Source organism: Anas acuta, chromosome 3 (genome assembly GCF_963932015.1).
Source record: "Anas acuta chromosome 3, bAnaAcu1.1, whole genome shotgun sequence".
Classification (NCBI taxonomy): Eukaryota; Metazoa; Chordata; class Aves; order Anseriformes; family Anatidae; genus Anas; species Anas acuta.
In genome coordinates this window covers 5075452-5095607 of record NC_088981.1, presented here as the reverse complement: position 1 = coordinate 5095607, position 20156 = coordinate 5075452, and the positions used below count along the sequence as shown (strand labels likewise).

Here is a 20156-nt window from a genome sequence, read left to right as displayed (position 1 = left end):
TGAGTGGAATAGCTACCAGGCATTGGACATCCCAATGTATGTACTCTAGGATGTGCTTACTATCTGCATTGCCCAAGACTTAGTCAGAAAAAATAACAAACATTTGATATTACAATAATGGTAGCAAACTGTGAAAGTCTGCAATTACATTAAATTAAAACCCGGTGAGGTTCACCATACTCCGACGGGGTTGCATGAAACAGGAAGCATATTACCATCAAACTGTGTTGCAGCTGAAGTATTTTAGGTTTGGGACATTTGGATTTTAAAATTAGAAGTTGAAATTTACACAGAGACATACTTCAGTTGAAGTCTTACATTTCACCAAAAAACTACCTTTAGCAATAGATTTTCCCATTCAACTCTGTTACACTGCACCATTGTTTGTCGGACTTCTTTCCCTGCTACTTCTGGTCTTCTTTGTGAGCACAGCTCAGATTTTGCATCTGCTTTTTTTCCTGCCCAACAATCAATCATTAGAGTACAAATATCTTTAAAAATCAAAGCCAGAATCACACTGTGGACCAATTGGGTTGGCTGAAGCATTTTACACGCAAGAAGTAAGGACAGCAGCACACGCCTGAAGTTACAGCTCAGAGCTTAATTAATACCAGGGTTTTTCACCCTGCTATTAATACTTCCCTCTTGAGCTGAATGGGACTTGACCTTGTCACAACAAGATCAGGGCAAGTCTGTGAAAACAATGTTATGACATCAAAGCCAAAACAAAGGAATGTCATCGCATGTGTTGGAGGAGGATGTGACGGGGTCCTCTGACAGAAGCCAAACAATGTCAGTGTGACACCGAGAAACCTTCTTAGCCACCAAGCTGGTGGAGAGAACCACTGCCATGGGAGAATCTGGAGGACAGCAATTCCTTGAAATTCCAGAAGACGTGGACTTGATCCTCAGCTGGTGTAAACGGACTGCACTTTAATGGGGTTGGACGGATTTGCATCTGTTGGAGATCTCGTCCACTGCAACCAAACTGAGGGAACTTGTATAAATTAAAATACCACCCCGCCGAAGGGCATATAAATTCATGAGCAGCATGCTCGGGCATTGCTCCCCATACCTCATAGTATAAATAAGGCCACATCATATTTCATTTGTGGGTAAGAGCTCTCAGTTCCTCGTGCCCCTCTCCGGCACGAAAACCCCCACTTAAGGCTGGTTACTTTTCCACCTGATGCTTAGCTGGAAAAGCCTCACTGAGCAATCACTGTTCTCGTCAGCTACCGCCTAGAAGGGGGGGAGTTTCCCCGTGCCCCCTCCCCTTCCCTCGAAGAATTAACAGTACGGCCTTAGAAGGGGATTTTCCAGTATAAACAGACCTAAGCCAAACTCTTCTGCTGGCCTCTCCGTGCCCCAGCCCATATTTGCCCCATGTATAATTACCTGTGGATTTCACCTAGAAGACAGAGGATTTCACTTATAACCCCAAATAGGCAGGCTCTGACGTAATGGCAGTCTGAGGAATATAGGTCAGGGAGGTGGCCTGGCCACTGGAAATGAATTTCTGAAGCAGAATGAGAAACCTTGTTAGAGGGGAAGATAGTAATCAGCAGTGGGCCTTGGATCTAAACATTTCACCTCCAGCACTCTTGCAGCTACAGCCCTCATCTGTTTCGCTTTCCTATTTTAAGTTCCTGACTCATATCCTAAATATTGACTTCTATTTTTCTATTAGCACTGGATTTTCAGCCTCCATATTGACTTTGACTGTACCTATGGTTGATATTAAGCCTCTCAGGTCAACAAACTTTTATAGCTGTTAGCTGCTGAAACCACACTGGGCAGGAACTGGCACTATAGAGCAGTAGCTAGAAGCAATATTATTGGGAATTATAAATTATTCCTCTGCCTGAACTTTTCCTCTTATTAACATAGCTACATTCATTTTTAAACATGTGGCAAACGAATCGCACGGGGAGGACAATTGGGACTCTGTGATCTTGGGAGCCCCCGCCACCACCGGTGGGGACAGATTCTCCTCTGGGAACAGCGGAGTAACGCAGGCGAACTGACAGCAGGGGTACGGCAGCGTAATCGCAGCTGGAAATACCTGTGAGGACAGACAACACCCAGCCCGAGGATCAGAAGCCCCAAATCCATCTTAGCTGTACACACAGGCTCTTAATCTTCTCCTTTGGCTACTATTTTAGCAGGACGCGTAACTGAGCTGTTGCAAGCCAACATCAGAGAGCCCTGACCATCCATCATTTGTAAAACACTTAATGTATGGAAGAAACAATAACAGCATTAAAAGAACATTATGGCAGTGACAAAGCCAAGCCAAAAAGTGAGGAAACACAGCAATTAAGATTAACTTATGCCTCGCGGCCCAGTCTTTTTCTGCAGACCACATGCTGGCTTTTTGCACAGGGCCCAAGCTCGGGCGCGGGGCGCACAGGAGGTCCAGCTAGCCACAATCTGTGCCAGGCATTTTGCTAGCACGGGAGGACTGCAGCGGTGGGACGTGGCAGGAATGGTCTGCTGCTGCATCCCTTGGACATCCCGTCAGGCACTGCCGACCCCAGCACACGTCCCTGCACAAAGAGCTCCCCAAAAGGGCTCATTTCCAGCCAGCCTCACCGCCGGGCAGAACGTGACCCGGACCTATCTTCAATTTTCAGTCCGTGCCACGTTCAGTTTCATACTTTCTCAAAAGCAGTTATCTCCAAGGAAATGATTCCTGGGATGATAAGCCATGAATGACTTATTCAGGCAGTGTTTTCAGCCCTTCATCAGCCTGCTAGATCTCACACTAATGTTCCAGTCCTTCACATACTGATTCATTTTTCATGTGCTACCAGGCCTTTTTCAAGCAACGACTGCCAAACTAATGCGCTCCGGCCATGTAGTAAGCTATTTCTTTCCCTTTTTGTTTTTCTTACCCCATACCTTGAGTACAAGCCTGAGGAAGGAAGGAAGGGTCTGTCAGAGACGTCGTGTGATACTTGTGATTTATTATGGCTTGCTGGCACACAAGTCCCTGCAGGTCACCGGACCCTCCCCGTGCTAGGCACCGTACTGATGCTGCGCGGGGCGATGTGTCAGCCAGTACGGGGTGTCCTTTTCCCACACTTTTTAACTGGGGAGGGGTGGTTTCCCCCCTCAGTGATGGGAAGGGCAGCAAAGGTACAGGCTGACTACAGGGGGAAGCCGCAGAAGAAGCCGTGCAAGTGCCTGGAGCTGAACCCAGACCTGCAAGGCCCTGCAATGCCTCTGTCTCCCCAGCACGTTCCCAGTCCTCCCAGCTCTCAGGGAAAACCCAAGAAACACACTTTTCCCTTGCCTAAAGTCTGCAGATTTATGCTTTTCAAGGATTTACCACTTAATGGCAAAATTCTGGCCCACAATTACGCTGTGTTCTCTCTGCCAAAGCACATCCACGGGTTGTAATCAGAGAGCGCTTTTTTCCCATCCTCCCTCCAGTCTTGCCATGAGGTGGAAGAAGCCGTGATGGGTTGCAGTCACCTCCCCTCCCCATGCCAGGCAGGAGGCGTGCCTGGTGCCAGCAAGCTGCAGCCCAAAGCTGGGTGCTGAGCAAGCCCCGTTCTGCCAGCACACAGCACAGCCCCGGCGGGCAGCCCCGGTAAGGAGACGCGCGGGTTGCTCAGAGTGGTGGCAATTAAGGGCAGCGAGGAAGTAGCATTTACCCCGCTCTTAACAGCCCGGTTTCATGTGTAACCCCAAAGGTGATGCCTTGAACACGCGCATCCTGTATTTCAGCCCTCGCAGCGGGCGTGAGCTCCTCTCCCAGCAGTCTGGGAGGCCTCTGAGGAGGCCTGCGATGGGTGTTGGGAGGCACTGCGACATACAGCGGGCGTAATGACAGCCAGATAGCTAAAACCAATCCTTCTGGGAACATCCCTAGCCCTTTAGCTCCTAATTCCAGCTGTGTATTACCACAGCAGCAAGATGGAGCGAGATAAGCCTGTTGTCTTAATCAGACCTCCACTATCTGATCAGCGTTTGGACTGCACTAAGCCAGCACACTTGTTTCTGTGCTGCCCCCCTGCTCTGCAAGCAATGCAATTACCGAGCATTTTAAAAGACAAGACAGGGGAAAAAAATAAAAAATTGCTTTGCAAACTCCCTGCTGCCATTACGGTCCCAAGTGAGGCAGCCCTGCTCTGCTGTGCGCTCCCAGGAGCACCACTCGTGCTGTGAACAGCTCCTCCTTACCCCATCACTCCACACATGGGACACTATCCCCTTATTACCCTCACCCAGGGCCCTGACCTCAATTATTAACTGCGTTTAGCAAGGACATTATTAAACCTGACTCTCTGCTCCCAGATGAGCTATCATGTGTCTCTCCTTAACCCAGCAGGAACCTTTTTCTCACCCCATGCCCTCCTTATTACCCTTTAATGTGCCCCGAAGCCTCTGGAGCAACCCCATCCATCCCAGATAATGTCATTTCTAGAAAGACAGTAAAAAGGGCAGGAGAGCCCCTTCCTGCAGATTTTTCCCTAACTGGCTCCAAAGCATCTTCCCATTTCCTTTCCAGTTTCATCACCCATCTTTAGTAACAACTTCTAAAATCCAGCAGGCCTCTCCCCTCACAGAGAAGTGCAGAGCTGCGGATTTGGGCACGGCAGTTTTTAGCAGGACGCTAATTCCTTACCCCCGTGAAAATGAGCGCAACTGTCCACTACGATTAAAAAGCAACCAGATACTAATAACTAACTACTAATTAGCTTACACTTCGCTGGCAGCTCTCATTGCAAAGAAAAAGAGGAGTGTGCCTGAACCCTAATATAAAATGTCAGCGAATGTCTCTGCTTTTCTGCTTGGCACAGGCCTCTCGCAGCGTGCCGATGACGTGGGAGCAGCGAGGGCTGGCGCTGGGCAGCGCTCCCCGCTCCTTCGGGCTGCAGCTGGGCCGTGGCCCTCGGTGCAAGCTGCAGCTCTTAGGGCAGCTTTACTTCCTAAGCAGCTGGAAAAGCCCGCTGGAGGCTGTTCCAGCTGCTGAACCAAGGAGACCTCAGCAGCCTCGAAGCCTGTTGCTGCCTTCCTTGCTCCTCTTTTGGGGCTTTTACAACATGATACAGCAGGGCTCATCTCATGTGGCAAGGGGATGTCTCCCTGTGTCACCCTGCAAACCCCCAAGCCCATGGGAGACCCTGGGTTAATGGGTAACCTCCAGTGGCTGGAGATACCTGCAGCGTGCCTGCGCCCCGCAGCAGGGCCACAGCCTTCACAGAGCCTTTGCAGAGCAGTGGAGCTGCCTGGCCAGCAAGGCAGCTTCCCACCGCCTCCCTTTCCAGCCCCAGATGCACAGGAATTCCTCGCTGCAGTGCCCCGTGGCTTCACTCAACACCCCTTGCGGTGGCACACCGCCCTGCTCCGTCCCCCAGCCGGGCAATCCCACGTCCCTCCCTGCACCGCCTCGCAAGAGGAAATCTGCTCGGGGCTGCACTTCTGAAGCCAACCGCCTCCCTTTTCCATTTCCATTCCTGTCCTCCGCTACATCCTCACACAGTGCCCGGCACCGCAAAGTCCCTGTCTCCTTCGGGGCTGCCATACTGCAGACAATCCCTGCTGATAAACAGCTGGAAGGCAGGCAAACATCCACCAGACCTACCCTCGGACTTATGGTGAGCAGCTGACGAGCACAGCAGCCCTCGGATACAACACTATGACTGAATATTGCAAGCACGCCGAACGTTTTGTGGATGAGAATGCTCCCTCCCCTCAAAATATTTGTTTTCGATACCCACAAAGTAGTATAATGTCATTTAGCGAGGAAAGTTCTGGCAGTCGGTGCGCAGCCTGGCAGAGCTACAAGTCCTGTAGGTGTTATGATACACACGCAACATGTTTTACAAATAGAAAGTGGTTTCCAGAGTTCTTTAATATATTCTAATTTCCCCACCTCTGCCCAAAAAAGCTGCAGTTATGAAAATATGGTTGCATACTGAAATATTAAACTAGAAATGTGAAGAGAGTTGTTTTTTAAAAAAGCTCTCTTTTCAGCTATTTCTTCTTCTTCTTCTTCTTCTCCTTTTTTTTCTTTTTTTTTTTTTTTTAAGTCAGGTATGTTTTTAGCAACTTAAACAGGTTGGGTTACCCACAAGAAGTAGTAATTTTTCCACCTAGCAGATTGAGGTATTCATACCTTCTTTAAACAGTTCTAAATTTATTCTCCAGTATTATTCAAATAGAAATATTTGCATGTACACCCTGAATCGGATAAAACCCTTTCAGTGTTAACCCATGGGTAGAAACCACACAAATGAAGCAGATTAACAAAATGCACCTTCTTTGAATCCAAGCAGCCTTTGGAAGAAAGGCTTCCAAAATCCATCCTGCCTCCACCGCTCATTATTCTTTATTCGTTTTACAGGAGAATCCCGCTCAAGAGCAAGGCCAGTACCGGGACAACGTGCAGTGAGACAGACCCCTCACCTGAAGAACTCGCTGGCTAGCAGCCAGCTGGGTGTAAGAAGCTCTTGGTCTGTTTTACAGGTGGGAGACCAACATAAAAAAGAGCCGGAATGAGAAGTGCTCGGAGCCACGTGAGGCACCTCGGTGAGAAGCAAGCATCGAGCACCTCTGCCTCACCCCAACGCCTCAGCCACAATGCCCGGCTCCCTCCTGAACCAAGTGCACCAGCTGCTTCTTGTGAATTTGCGAGGTGCAGAGAAGCCAAGCTGGCACTTTGCAAGCCCCTGAGGTCGCCAGCTTCACCTTCAGGTGAAGTGATGCCACCTTCAGCCAGACCCCTCACAAGACCACAGAGCAGAGGCACTAAGGGGTCACACGGAGCGGGTCTTGCTGCCTCCGTCAGCACCAACTTCACAGCGTCCACTTGCACAGCAAAGGGGTGTCACTGATTTCCTCAGGAAACCTGAATGGCTGGGCCAAAAACTGCATCCTAACAGTTGGGTAGGTATTTCCATCACCTAAATGAAGACGTTTTCGGTTTGTCTCGGGTGACTGTCTCCAGGAACTACACTTCTTACTTCACTTTCTTGGGATTAGCAAATAAAAAAAGTTCCCCGGGGACTCCAAACCTATGAGAGGGGCAAGGCAGAGGAAAACTGCAGTCTGCCACAGGGCCTGGGGACTGTGATACCTCATGCAGAGGACTTCAGGGAGCAGGACCTGGAAACTATTGGGAGGCTTTCTCAGGCTTCGCAATTTCTTTATTCCCACAGCCTACAAAACGCAATCACCGCATGCAATCCCAATACACCTGTTCACAGTGAAGAGCAGCCTTTCTAATCCCCAAGACCCACGCATGGATGGTCTCCCAGACTTCTTGTATATCTAACATGTGAGGCAACCACAGAGCCTCATGTAGGTTGTGATGGGGAGACCCTGTCAGGCTGCACTGCTACCGGAGCGGGGGTGAAGCCATGCTGGGAGCGGGGCTGGCAGTGAGGCACCTGTGCAGCAGCTGCAGGTCACGACCACAAGGTCTATCTGTAGCCTGAGGACAGAAACTGAGAGAAGTTGGTGCAAATTATGCGAATTACCCAAATAATGCTTGCTGGAAAATTACATCCCCATTCTGCCATCCGTTAGCCTGCAAGTCGCTCCTCAGACAGCAGAAGAACGAATACCAAAATAAAATATTACTCAGCAGAAGGTGGGGCTGACTGATTGTGCCTTCAGCATTTCTTAACTGCTTGCAAATAAACTCCCATCTTAACAACTCTATTTTTTGGGCCAGGTCCTCACCTGGCCAGCTTCTTGGAGCTAAACTCAACAATGCTGTTTCAGGCTAGCATGAATCCATGACTTACAAGCATTTGGTGATGGTTTCTGCAACCTGCTGTCTGTCTCCAGGTTGTTTGCCAGATTCAGTAGGATTTCTCTTGGTGCTTCCCACCTCCTGCTGCTGCACAGGGGCCCCAAGCCACTGGGGTCTGTACGGGGAGCCCAGCTTCGCTGCACCCACCCAGTCATCGGTGGAAGGTTTTACACCTGGCTCTTCCCCTGGAAAATGTGACCCAGGAGATGTAACCCCAACCGTCGGTCCAGTCTCCAGCCCAGTTGAGTCCCAACCCAGCAGACCATGCGGTTAAGTCCCGAGGGACTTAAGCATGTGCTTAAGTGCTGTGCTGGATCAGTGCCTTCACAACCAGTCCGACTGCTTTGTTAGCAGTGCTGAGCACCAGGGCTGAGCTCCAACAGGAAATAGCAGCTTCCCTTTGAAGTCCTGCCACTGATGTTCACGTAGGTGGGACTTCAAAGAGGAGCCACCGCTTCCCCTCCCAGTATCGGAGGCCCCAGTGTTAGAGAAGCAGTAGTGCTGGTTTTAATTGCATTAAGGGATGCTTTAGGGCGGACGATTCAGCCCTTCTCAGTAAAAGGACAACTTTAAAAGGTTCCCACCTGCTGGCAAGAGACCCAAGGAAAGGTTAACTCGCATCCCAGAATGCCCTTTAGAACACAGGTCTGTGGAAAGCAATCTCTTCCCCTCCTGCTAACTGTTTTCCCTGCTGACACTGAAAACTACCTGGTGAGCTTCTCATTTACTCTGGAGCTGCACTGCTGGCCATCGTAAGGGTCCCTCGCCAACTGGGAGGTGGACAAGGAATGGCCAACCTCAGCTCCCATAGCAGAGATCACCGAGCCAACGCCAAGAAATACCCCCACAGGCAACCCAGATGGCTGATTCTGCTGCTGACTGACTGACAATCATACACGAGAGCACCTTTAACCTCTCTGTATCTCCTCTCCTTGAGGGAAAACAAACCAGAGAAGTCCACATCCTATATGGTGTAAATAAACTCACATTACACCAAAACCTGACTCCACTTTTCCTCTTTCCAGTCTTGCAAAGATTGCCAATATCCAGCTGTGCTCTAAATCTGCAACCAGAAGCAAGACTCAGTCAGACGGGAGAGGGATCGGTCCACAAATACAGAAAGCCCTGAGAGGCACTGATCACTGAATGCAGTAGAGAAGCAGCTAGCATTCCCAGGAAATAAAAATAACTGTGTGCAGGGCTTGCACTGATTTGCAAAGCTCTTCCATGTTCATTATGCTGTTTTTCTCTTACCTGAATTTCCATTTCATATCCAATATATGCAATCTGTATTCCATATATTTCTATATTCAAAAGTCAGCTATGTAAGTAGGCATGGATTCTGATGGAAGGTGAGTAATTGCATTTTATTTGAGGGCTGAGCACTTTGTGGCCTCATCACATGGAGTTCAGCTGAGCTTTGCTGTTCAGGTCGCCGACTTGCCGTAACCTGGTCATCTCACCTGACCATTTTGTATTTTGTACCTCTGCACACAACCCTTGCATGTTGTTTGTGGAACAAACCTGAGTCAGCAGCAAAGCAGTATGCCAGTGGGGAGTAATAAGAGGAGGATGTTTACCCCAGTAAAACCAGCTAAGCACAGATGCACCCCAAAAGTGCAGAGAGAGCTTGATGCCCCCAGGGGCTGAAAGGAGCAGCAATATCCACACAGTGTGACAAGACTGGGCTTGACCACTCAAATGATCCCAAATCCTGACATCTGTCCCAGTGTGAAGAATCACTGAAAAGCTGAACTGAAATGGTTTCTGGCTCTGGGAGAAAAGATCCGTGGGGAAAGATACGGCCACATAGATATGGCTTTGCTTATCCAACTCAACTACAGAACAGCGCGTATAGAAATGCTTGAAAAATTGCCTCTTTTTATCAACAGAAAAGTGTTTTTTTCGATAGATTTCTCCTAAAGTTTTAAACTTTTAACATAAAAATGCCACTGTGCATTTTCGGTCAAAATTACGCAATTATACTAATATTCTGCAGTTTCCCATTAAGAATTCCTTGGATTTAGGAGTCTGGGATTTTTCATTGCTATTCTTTCTGAATATTTAATCAACGTTTTCCACTGAGGGTGAAAAAAATATTCTGTCCAAGTGTAGGTTTCCTTGCAAGGTTGAGAAGGGCAAGGGGAAGGAGGGGGCGCTGTATTTTTCCTTAAAGACACAAACATTCTCTTATAACTTAAGTCACCGCTGCACTTGTAAGCCTGACAAATTTAGAGGACTTAAAATCAATCAATAAAAAAAAGAGCTTGACCACAAAGGAAGTTCTGGTCAACCCTTCAGCTTTACATCATAGGCAACATTTATTTTATCACAGCCTTACAAAAATTAAAATAGAAAAATGCATCTTCTTGGAAAACAGTAGTTATTTTCTTCCCCTGCTCAGATATTTTTATAAGCCCAGTTCCACCAGCCTCACTCATGCTGAGAATCACCTTACCCTGCAGAGCAGACCATTTATTTAGAGGCAAGATATTATGTCCCAAGCAGGACACTAAGATGCCTCCACCCAACAAAAACTCTACTGTGCAGCTGAGCTGGACCAACCTACATCCCAGGTCCAAGTCTGGTTTGAAGCATTACCCATACTGTCTGGATACTGGCCTCTATAAATAAACAGGCAAGAACGTTTGGAGAAGAGGTGAAGCCTTTCTCATTAGTTGTGAGCAAGGAAGGAAGTTGTACCTTACCAGAGACTGCGGGAATTCGCAGCTCCCTTCTTCCCTTAATAGCACTGCTGGAGGCAGAGAGGAGCAGGGCAGAGCAGCCTTACAGGGATGGTCCAGCAAAATAGCCAGGACGACCTGGGAAATGAAATACCGCACATGAGTAAGGGTGGCAGAACTTGCCTGACAGATACCTTTCTTGCTGGCTAATCATAACCACGATTTATAGCTGTTTCCATTAAATCTTAATAAAAGGACACAATGGCACAGAGGCTGATCCGAACGGCTGGCAAACATGTCTTAACCCATCTTTGTTCACAGAACTGGTTCCGATGTTTGTTACCTCCCTGCGGCCCCTGCTTGTTTTGGTTGTTTACATGGATTGGCTTCAGTAAAACTGCCACTGGTCTAGGAGGAAACTTCTGGTCAGAAGACACATAAACAGAGCTGACCAGGGCTGGTTTCAATGTTCGGCTGGAGCGCAGCAGCCCTACATTTGAAGGCCTGATACAGCTCAGGGAGCTGGACAAGGATCTGCTAAATCCCAGAGGGATATCTCAACTCCCAGGCAAGAGGCCACTCTTGGATGTTGCTTTCCTGTAAGAGTCATTTCAGGCTGGATACAAGTACTGAAAGATTTGCTGCTACCAGTGAGACCAGTCCAGCAGCCCGGAGGCCAGAACCCCGAACCAGAAAGAGCAGGGACTGGCACTGGGTCTCCCATACGCCAAGTGAGTGACTTGGCTAGCTACTGGTTTACTGCGGTAATAAGAAAAACAAAACCTTGATGGATCCTGTGTCTTTCAAGCAGAACGGAAAAAACTTGAAATCTCACAACCTCTTGTGCAACAGGAGAACCATTTCCTACTCGCTGCCACAGGGGGTAAATCTGCAGGGTTTATCACCTCGTGTCGCCAAAGTCAGAATCTGGCCTGCTGCCTTCCACCCTCATTCAGAATGCACTTTCATCTCTAGTATAAACACCGAGACATATCAAAAGCCCTGTTGACAGTACTGCTCTCATTTTCTGCTTTCAGAAGTTGCCAAAATGTACAAAATTAAACTCTCCGAGTCACAGTAGGCTGTTTTGTCAGTTTATCCAATCGGTAACGCAATACTATCGTAACCTCTATCATTCTCACTCTTCTTTTTTTCTTCCCCCACCCCCTTTCTTTCTTTCTTAAGCAAGAATTTCCCCTGGAAGGGAGCAGAGTTCCTCCAAAAATTAAATCATAGCATCAAATTTCAAAACCACAAATATAAATCAAGTACCGTTCCATTGACACAGAGGAATATTGCTTTGCACGACATGCTGCAGGAGCACTGTCCACGCCACAGTAGGTACTCTAACTATTACCACAGCTATAGTCTAAGGAGCTAGAGGAGCTTCTCTGGGAATTTCCTCTGAAATTGCAGGAGCTGGAAAGGAGCACTGACTGCTCCACTGTCTCTTAGCTACTACCTAAAAAGCACATTTGAGAACTAGCTCTGTGTTTCTTTGGTGTTTTTCCTTGTTCCTTTCAAAACTAATGAGAAATTCCGGACCTCAAAAAATACAGAATTAGGTCCTTCCTAATTTCATTAATGAAAACACGAGCAAAATAAGCAGCACCATTTAACAAACTGCAATTCTGTGGAAAACTTCTAGGAAAACAGGAGCAATGCCAGACGTTTCTCCAGCACAGGAGTTCCTAAGCGAGGAAATACATCCCCACAGTAAGGCATGCATGACATTTCCAAATGACCTTCACTTGAAATCAAAGTGTAACATACATTACCTCAGTACATAATTCATTCTTAATCTATTAATGATATGACTCATTAACGTATTAGTAGCAGTAGCGGTGTTAATAGTAGTAATACTACTGCTAATGTCATTGCCGTGCTAACAGGTTTCAACATGCTCGTTCTTCTACTCACATACAACAAAAGGCTTTGCGACCCAGTACCACAGAGGTGGTGAGACACGGAATTTGATAGCCCTACCGGTTACTACATGGGGTGTCTGCTATTATCTCTTCTTATCTCCCTGAGGAGTCGCAGATCTAAATGTGCAATCAAAAAGGGTCGGTCAGCGGTAAGATCCCTGACGGTATCTTTGCTGGACACGGGATGAAGCAGTCGAGAATGTCTTTTTCATATTCCTCCGATGTTTCTGTAATTATGCAATCAGGTGTGAAATGCCAATGTAGGACACACAGGGCTGTAGCACAGATTTCTGTTTCTCCCAGTTGCAGGAATACTCTTACCTCAGGGAAAGATTTTATGAAGTCATTTCGCAGAGCTTGTCAAGAGCTACCAGGGAAAGCTAACACACAGCATAAGAAAAGCTGTTGCATGTCTGGTTTTCTACCCTCTGTTTCCCTGCTTGGATATCTCACCTGAAAAGAGGTCAGAGGAATTGCTCTCTTAGTTTGGGACTTCCAGAAGTGCAGTTCCCCTGACCTTGGGGTGAGGTCTGCGTTCACCCACCGGGCCCTGCCAGCACTGCCACGCAGCCAGCAACGCAATGATTTCTGACCACGCTGGTTGGTACAGAAAGTACTGCTCACAAGAGCTGGGCTGAAATCCAGAGTCTGGTTTCAAGCATCTTTAAAAATTTCCTGCTTTACAAACCCAGCTTTAGGGTCAGGCCCTTCCCTGGTTCTAGAAAACTAGGAAAAGAAAACTGGGTGGTATCCCTGGCCTCATGCACTGGTAAAATCTGCAAGCATGGGTCCACCTGCCCCTCTCTGGTCATGGAGGTGAAAAGGAGCCATCCTGTCATATCTTGCCACATATCCCTGACTCCTGCATGATGGGGAATCCACACCTCAGCAGAGAATCAGCTGGGAGCCACAGCTGGGGTGGAAAATATCCACAGCAGCATTATATAGGAACAATAAAAAGCAAGACTGTAATTATCTTCCTGCTCACCCTCACGGTGCTGCAATGAGGTCTCTGCCATGAATACCTGATCTACACACAAGGGCTGTGCATCTCAGCATATCCTAACAGTGACCGCACTAGAGCTCTCACCACAAAGCCTGTACGGTGTAGGGCACCATACAGGTGTAGTGCCCGCCAGCCTTGGGCCTGCCTAGGGCTGCTGGAAACCAAGCAGGGCAGCCAGCTGGGGCTCCAAGCCCCACACAAAGAAGCCAAGCAGCAGACTGCAGCCTGTTCCCCACTCAGATGGGCGTCTGAAGGACACCTGTGGAGGCGGCCGATCCCGATGCCACTCGGGTGCAGCCCCAAGGCAGCTCTGTCCCAGAGAGGGGTCACCAGCCCCGTGCCAAGGCTGCATGGGATGGCAAGGGCCATCCAAGCATCTGTCGATGTTTGCCGTCACGACTGGTTTATCTGTCTCCCACCTGCCAGCTTTTTGGAGCCCCCAAATTGTTATTATCAAGGAGATTGTATTAAGTACTATGTGCGCAAGTGAGTAAGTAGACAGGCTCACCCCTCAGGAATGGGAAAACAAAGTCTCACAGGCAGATCTCTCCTCCTCCCTTTCCTCAGGCTTACCTTTATTTTTGGAGACAGACCCAAAACCAGTCCAGCTCCCCCCATGCCAGGCGCAAGGGACAAGGCCCCAGGATCCTTCCTGCCCATTTTTAGCCTTTTTCACAGCTTTGCCCAGGTCACCCAGCTAACGGGCTGAAACCCGCTCGCTGCACGTGCTGGAGTAACTGCAGCCTTGCCACAGCTGCCTGCCTGCCTCCTCCTGACCTAACAACCCCCGGCAATCTTCCACTGGGAAATACAGCAAGTGGGGGGTTTTACACCCCTGAAAAAAGGGAAGAGCCCCCGATGCCTCTGTCCCGCTGTGCTGATAATCTGATATTGATAATCTGGAGAGTCTGTCCTGTACACATACTGAATGGTGGCCCACGTGCTGGTGGGGGAAACACACTGCTTGGTCACACCGTGCCCCCAGCAACCCTTCTGCTGCGACCTGCAGAGGGGCGAACTTCACCTGTGCAGAGCTTTTGTGAAACCTCCACTGCTGAACCCTGCTCCTCTGTAGAGGGGGGGACAGTCCTCCCAGTGCTCCTGCGCTGTAGGAACATGGGCTTTTACATTCAGGCTGCTTTATGGAGGCTCTTGAGAGGAGAGGAGAGCTCCTAAATTGAAACCACATTGCCCAGCCTGAGCCAGAGCCTGCTGCATGAGCCCTGTCTACTCCCCGAGTCTTTCCAGTGCTGCCTGCTTCGCAGCAAGAACAGGGAACAGTGGGGTTACAGATCCCAGGAATCTGCCAGCATGGAAACAGGAACAGCTAACAGCTTAAAGCCTCCACCAGAGCTCAGGGACGCTCTTCCATCTTTCCAGGTCTTGGTGGGTGCACAGCGGTCTGAACAGCTCTTTGTGTCTGTAGCTGCTACAAGAGGAACACCTCTCCTCTTTTTACTTTTTTCTTTTTTTCTTTTTTTTTTTTTTTTTTTCCCAAAAGAGAAGCTGCTGGGACGTGCTCACCATCTCACTCTCTTCTGATAACCCTTTCGGCATCCTTCCGTTTTCTGGTGATTCAGTTGTTACCCCCTGAAATCTGATTCCTGATCTCAGCCCTCTCTTATCAGCTCCTTTCGCTGAGGAGTCCCAAAGCAACGGGTTAGTTTTAATCTCTGCGCTCTTTCTCTGTCCCCGAGGCCTCGTTTTGCTGGGGGAGGAGGTGAGTGACAGGGTGGACGTTCGGGGGGGAAGGGGCTGCCATCCATTAACTCGCTCTTATCTATCTATTCATCTGCCCAGCAAGACAAAGCCATGATTGTTGCTCCAGCTGACAGACCTGCGCTGGCTTCACTCCAGCTCCTGTGGGCCAGGGGCACAGAGGAGATGCGGAGCCACGGCCCGAGCACAAGAGGCCCCCCCGCACGGGCTCCGTGCTGAGCTCTGCACCCCACATCTTCCCAGCTGCTGGTACCCAAAGCGAGCCCACCCCGGCCACCTGCTCCCTCCGGCTGGTGTCTAAGTTCTGTTGGGTGTATACATTTGGTCGGGTGCATAAACCTGCCCTGAAAACATGGGATTGACTCTGCGCCACCCCGGCATCCGGCAAACCCGTTTGGGGCTGTGCTCTCATTTAAGCAATTATATGGGATATAGGGTGCTAGAACATGAGTTCCCTTATCTCTGTTTCCCACATCACGCCCTTTCCTAAGGCAAATTGATGTAGTCCCATTGAAGCCGAGGCACTGACTGACACTAGCTGAAGATCTGGCCCCGATTCTGCCATGCTTTGCCTCTGGGTAGTCATTTACACCTGTTCGTCGTGCACAGGGCAACCAGCAGCAACCGCTTGGGGTGCGCAGCACTGCAGCCCCATCCCATCGCCTTCAGAGCCTGCCATGCCCCGCACCAAGCCGTGGCACGGGGCCCCGCTCCCCCCGCATCTGAGTTGGTTTTGGCGTTGCACATAGGCATCCTCTCTTCTGCGTCTACTAACCCCTGAGACTGCTGCCAAGTCTCGTGAAAGAAAAAGTTGTGACCCAATTCCTGGAGGGTGACTTGGTGTAAATAACTCTCGGTGGCAGGATGACACCCTCCTGAAATCTAGCAGTGCACTTGTCAGCCCGTGAAGTGTGGAGCCAAGAGCCGGTCCCCACACAGCTTCACACGCCGAATGTCTTTTCCTCCCCTTGCACACGCAAAATCCCTGGCAATTTCCGGAAGAGCTGCGGTTGTGCAAGCCAAACAGGGCTTGGCTTATTTTCTGAATCATCCAAATAGAGCCGGTTTGCATGGACAACATCAGCTTTTGAGCGAGGCTTGCCAGGACTGAAAAAAAGCTTTATGCCTGAATTAGACCCCGGTTCCTGCAGCTAGCTGGCTTTCCTGGGTTGCCCCTGCAGCCAGCTTTAACCTCGGGGCTGTAGAGTCTTCCAGGGACTCTGCAGACCGATGCCCGTGCCCTGTTTGTAACACACCTGCAGGAATGGAGGCTGGACTTCCTCTGCCTTTTTACTGGTCTCGGGGACAGCCTGTCGCTGGCGCTATTCGGCAGCCTCAGAAGAGACTGTGCAAACAAAGCTGAAGCTGGGCAGCCACCAACAAACATCTCCATGGCCTCTGCTTTTCTTGGAGGCTTCCAGGTATGACAGTCACTCTGTTTTTTTCCATTGCCATCCAAAATCCAATCTCGATCTCAAACCAAATGGATCTAGCATTTAGATCTAAGGCACCACGGTTAGATCTGTGGCTTGCTTTGGGCTTCTAATTTCCATGGGGATTTGCATAATAAAATACAGTAATAGGCTGGGCATGTACAGCGAGCTGTGGCTGTGAGCCAGGAGCTAATGAGCTCTATTGCAGACTCTTTAGCTCCGGACAAGTCACTTGACCTTCCAAAGTCACATCATCCCCATCTGTGAAATGGGGTAGTAATACTTGCCTCACAGGGGTGTTGTGAGGATTAATTAGTTACTGCTTGTACATCACTTTGATGATCTTAAGAGCTACATGCTTCTTAAGTATTGTTATTATATCATGGCTGGGAAGATATTGCAGCTGGGGCTAAATCCCGCCCTTGGAAAAAGATGCGTCTTCCCCCACGTCTTGTAAAATCAGCTGCTGGGCTTGCGCAAGGAGCATTTATATAACTTTGGTACCAAACAGCAATATGCACCTCGTACCTTTGACGTTGCCAAATCCCCAGAACAATATCCTGCTGGCAGTCATGTGGTGCACCCATCCCGGCACAAACAGCTTTGGGCAGGAGCCCGATTGCGAGCTCCTTCTCTCTCTTCCCTCATGCCAACCTCTCTTGAAATTAGTAAATGTTTCCACCAGGCATTTCAGAGGTGACCTCAGGTCCAGAGCTTGGCGCGCCACGCAAAGCCCCTGGGCACGGCAGCCCACGGAGGACACGCTGCGCGGGACCGCGCGCCCAGGACCACCGAGCGTGCTCTGCGCAGGGCAAAGCCACGGCAAGTCTGCAGAAAGACACAGATGTGTACATGAACGCAGCCAGGAAAGGTAAGCTCCCCTCGCCTGAGCTCTATCCCTCGGGTTGGCACTTCTCGCTCAGCCTTACACTCCCCCAGTATGCAAAGCCCTTTCTCCTCCTCAGCATTTGGGCCTGAATGATAGCAAATAGCGCACAAAGAGAAGGATTTCGCTGACTGCACCGGGCTACGGCTCAGGATCATGAGGCTCAAACCACAGCATCCAGCCAACTCGTGGAACACACAGGAGTTACGCATCCAAATTTCAGTGACATTTAGTGGAAGTCGGCCAAATGGCTCCCTTTGATTCCTTTGAAATCCGAGCCATAACTGTCACTGCATCTTAGACGTGTGAACTGCTCTGAGAAGGCTCCCATATAGATTAGACCGCGATCAAAGAGTTCCACTAAACTGAATTGCACGAAGACGGAGAGCTGAGGCGAGGCTGATCGGCAACAACAGTGTCTGCAAAAGAAGCCCCCAGACTAGCAGGTTCGAAAGGGTTAAAGCAGAAAGTTGTTTGGGTAGACGGTGTACATTAACTATCATTTTCAGTCAGCATGCAATGACTAGTTAGCGGGGCTTATCATCCTCAGCTATGTGAGGAATTACAATAAATGCCTGAAATGCAAGCAGGTTTCCGGCTTAGGTAGGTAAATAATGGGAGCCACTATTTTTGTCTGAGCTGCAAGAATTCCCTGCGCACACACACTCCCCTCCCCACTGTAACACGTCTAGCCCTACTCCCTGCTGCTTGCCAAAATGAGGTCCTTTCATGCTTCCTCAGGACTTTGCTTTGTCTGCAGAAGTAGCCAACTCAGGACTTCCTCCTTGGTGGAAAGCAAGAGGTTACATTTGCTGCACTCATGCGTTTAAAATACTTTTGGAACGCGGTGACCGAAGGACGAGTGGCAGGAGGTACGAGCAGCTCTGAGACAGGGACTGCACAATTTGTAGGGACAAGGTAACAAACAGGCGGAGCGGAGCTGTGGCACTGTCAGAGCCTGGTAGCGACCCTCCCGCTGCCTTCGGTGCCATGAGGCTTCACCTCCACAGCGCATCCCGCACACAACGTGCTCTCAGACGGCTCAGTGCTTCAGCTGCTATTGGAACAGCCAGTGGAGAAAAACACCGCCTGCCTCTGCAGGACAGGAACAGGGTAAACTTTGGAGAGCACTTAGTAGTAAATAGGGAATAAAGTCATTACAGTCGGGCAGTTTATTCTCATTTAGCCCAAGGCCCTTTTCCCTGCCCTGGCATCCCCTGGCACGTGCCTGACCTGGCCTCTCTCGGAGGCCCCTTTGAGGTTTGCGCGACGCAGCCTTCACGCGCCAGCTCACGAAAACCCCGGGCGCCTGCCCCAGGAGGGGAAGCAGGGTGGGATCCTGCGCCTTGTGCAGTCCCGCATTGACTTGGCCATGCTCCAGGTAAGAACCTCAGCCCGTGAATGCTCCAACTGATGTGAGCCACCGCTGGGGAAAGCCTGGCAGAGGCACAGAGCTGGCGGTGCCCGGAAGGGTTAACCAGCAGCAGGGCTCACGGCGTGTCCTCCCTCGTTCCTCCACACACGCCGTACCTCTTCGCAAAGTGAACGTATTAACACTGGCATGCTCCCACACACCGCCTTGGCTCCCCTCCAGGAAATCATAACCCAGCTATTTGGCACACAAGGCCGCAATTTTATTTACACAATCAACTTCTTGATAAACACAAAACTTACAAAATATACCACACCCTTAAAATATATATATATATATAATAAAAATAAAAAAAAAAAAAGAAGGAGTGTGGGGAGAACTGCAGTAACCTGAATGTCTCGGCCAGAAGTCCAACCCACTTGATTTGGTAGCCCTATCCCCAAAGAAGTCACCTGTGGCTACATAAGGGTTTGCCCTGGCTTTGAGGCAGGATCCTGCTCAGGGAGGACATGGAGGGGCTCCATGGGGCTGGGAAATGCGGGGTGCATTTGTGCTGCCCCAGGCAGGTTTGCTCCTGGGCAGTGGGGAGTGCAGGCACCAGCGGCACCCCCAGCCCTCACACCCCTCGCCTGGTGTCACCGCTGCTCCCGGTGAGCATCTCTGTCCTCTGATGAGGGCAAGAGTGCCCCACTTTTCCCATCACCCCAAAGCACTGTCAAACAGCTCTTGTCCTCTTCTCAGCGTGACACTGTGGGGAGGGTCCCGTCCCTACAAACGTTGCAGCCTTCAGCTCCGTGCCCCTTAATCAGTCTGACCACTTGCAGGTGGAAGTGTAGCTGTCCTCTGGGGAAGGAAAACATTGCTGCCAGGTTTTCTGGAGACACGCTCCACTTTGCCAGAGCACCTTAGCTGGGAAGCCTCAGTCCCCAGCAGCCCCAAAGCTTCGGTTGACCCCTTCAAAGCTGTCCCCTTGCCTGGCTACTTGGCAAGTGGCTCAGTCTCGCTCCATTGACTCTGCAGATATGGGAGAGCAGGGCAGCACCTGGTGCAAGCTCTCCAAACGCTGGGGCTGATGCTCGTTCTGCCAAGCTTCAAACTGCACCAAGACATAAGCATTAAGACAAGGAGATGCTTATCCACAGCCCAAACCCCACTCAAGAGAAACTGCATGAGGAAAAATAATGGGCCAAGGGCATTAAACTGATTTATACTGGCTGAGGATCTGGACAAATCTACTTTATTCCTCACAGATAAAAAGATCTGCCCGAGGCTAATAAGCTTTTGATAGTTTCGGAAACAAAGATTGATTCTATTTATACTTTTTTTTTCACAAATAGGAAGAATCACCTTCAAATAC

The 20156-nt window shown here is 49.6% G+C and overlaps 1 protein-coding gene across 2 annotated transcripts in view; it reads right to left on the bottom strand.

Moving 5' to 3' along the window:
* The window catches only part of BMP2 (bone morphogenetic protein 2), a 203896-nt gene that overhangs the window by 29579 nt on the left and 154161 nt on the right, over window positions 1–20156 (bottom strand). For both annotated transcript variants that reach the window (XM_068675380.1, XM_068675387.1), the window contains exon 4: window positions 10480–10593. The gene's annotated coding sequence lies outside the window, so the exon portion shown is untranslated. The remainder of the gene's footprint in view (window positions 1–10479; window positions 10594–20156) is intronic.